This window comes from Galeopterus variegatus, unplaced genomic scaffold, assembly GCF_000696425.1.
Source record: "Galeopterus variegatus unplaced genomic scaffold, G_variegatus-3.0.2 Scaffold1663, whole genome shotgun sequence".
NCBI lineage: Eukaryota > Metazoa > Chordata > Mammalia > Dermoptera > Cynocephalidae > Galeopterus > Galeopterus variegatus.
In genome coordinates this window covers 127,195-129,584 of record NW_007727774.1, presented here as the reverse complement: position 1 = coordinate 129,584, position 2,390 = coordinate 127,195, and positions in this window count along the sequence as shown.

Genomic DNA, 2,390 nt, shown 5'->3' with positions numbered 1-2,390 from the left:
GGTGAAACTGTATCTCCATGCACAACTGGCTCAATAATTTTAGCCTAAATAGTGGGCCAAGAACATTTTCCAGCTTAAGCTGTAAGAAAAATTATTTTAGTAAACTCTCTGCATTCTTCTGAAATGATCTTTTTGTGATTGAATATAAAAGTAAAATGAGGGAAAATGGTAAAACTATTTGTATATGTCATTCAAAGAATAAAATACCATATAAGGAAATTTTTAAGTGAAAGTGTGCATGTATGTTTCTGTTTATGCCTGCCTTGGGTTGTATGTCCCCCCCAAATTTAATTCCCACTGTAACTGTGGAGGATGGGAAATCGTACTATGGTAATTGAAAGCAGGGGGTCCTTGAAGAGGTGATTAGATTTGTAGGAACATGAGTAGTGAATTGATTAATAATGGTGGTCTGGAGCCTTGTTCTGAGGGCTTTAAAAGGAGAGCAAATGAGGAGGTTAGTCTCTCACTCTCTCTGCTACACCATTTTCGCAATGTGATACTCTGCCGTCACTGAAGAAAGCCTTCATCAGATGTGTTCCCTGGATTTTGAACTTCCTAACTTCTGAAACTGTAAGCAATAAGTTTAGTTTTCTTTATAATATACCCAGTTAAGTGTGTTTTGTTATAAACAAAGAAATGGACTAATACACTGCATATTTTTTTTTTTAAGAAAGATAAAAGCTAGAAAAGAGGACAGAGATTAGCTGTAAATGACTATCACCTTACAGTCAGAATGAACCTCAAACTATAACATGGTGGGGTAAAATAAGGGGATAAAAGATGCAGCAGACGATAAAGTCCTAGATTTTCATTTGTGTTATGACTCACATTTCGTGTGAATAATCATGAAACAGATAAATTGGGCAATTAGCATCCGGCATTTTTTCCAAGGATAATCTTATCAGAAAGCTAGATAGATATTGGATTGACAGTTGTGATATAGTTATTCGAGTTTATTGAAAAGTTCAGTGATAATTTATTACTTTTGGTTTTTTGTCCATTACTCACCCGGTTACCATCTTAAGTTCTCGATGACCTTTCTTCTGATTTATAAATATGCAGCACAGGATAAATGAACCAACACTTGGAGCTGGCTGACCTTTCCTAGATTTCTGAGGTCTCCAACTCTCATTTGTTTTTATTCTACAACTGTATAAATCAAAATAAATCAGACCATACAATGAAGAGTTAACTTTGGCATTGGGATCTATGTCTGTCTTCCTGCAAGAAAAGTCAACATCAGGGCCATTGCTTTCCTGTTCACTTACTATGCAGTGATTTCCAGACAGGTGATAGAAGGACTCCAGAGTTAGATGAGTTTAGGACTTAATGAGAAAAATCTTCTGTCATCAAAGTGAAAATCAGCACAGTCAATAATTCATTTTTGCCTTGTATTCTACTTAAATCATATGTGTTCTGATTTAAATGGAAGCTATAAGCAGGTAAGACGTTTTCATCTATCTGTGTGGCAAAGTTGGAGACAGATAGGCATTATGGCCCTACCATTGCTTATATTCTCCTCTATTTTACTAACATTTAATTTAATGTGTCATGTTCTCTAATAGTTTTTGTATTTTTGACTATTTCCTACAACCAAACTATGAGATACGTGAGTACAGAGAGCACTCCTTTACTGCTGTTTTCCTAGATCTGCTCTATAAAAAAACAGAATGCCAAGGCTATACATTTTAATGAGAGTTCATGGTACATATCAACAATAAAAAAAGTCTTACAATTCTTTGAGTATCTCTTGCTACTACACCAAAGGAGTAAAAACTTCATGTCGTTTATTTGATTATGGTCTTAGAAAGTACCAAATGTCATCTCTTCAACAAGTCAATTATCAAGTTACACATAAATATTTAGCTACTGAAACTAGAGTGCACTGAAATGAGCATTAGGTAAATAGCCACACTACTGTCTTGGAATGAGTAGCTTTATAGCTAAAGAGGTACATTTCTGTACTAGAGTTTGGTCTATTCTGCAGTTAACACAAAGCAGGAGGTGATTTGTGAGTTTGTTTCAGTAAGTAAAACTTTATTTTTTAAGTGCTTTTTTTTTTTTGAACAATACGGTTGGCCCTCCATATCCATGGATTCAACCAACCATGGTTTGAAATATTTGGAAAAATAACAATAGAAAATAACAATACAATAATAAAAAATACAAATTTAAAAACAATGAAGTATAGCAACTATTTACATAGAATTTATAATGTATTAGGTATTATAGGTAATCTGGAGATGATTTAAAGTATGCAGGAGGATGTGCAGAGATTATATGCAAATACTATGCCATTTTATTTCAGAGACTTGAGCATCCACAGGTTTTGGTATCTGCAGGGAACGGAGATGGGAGAGTTGTCCTGGAACCAATCCCCCCCCCCCCCC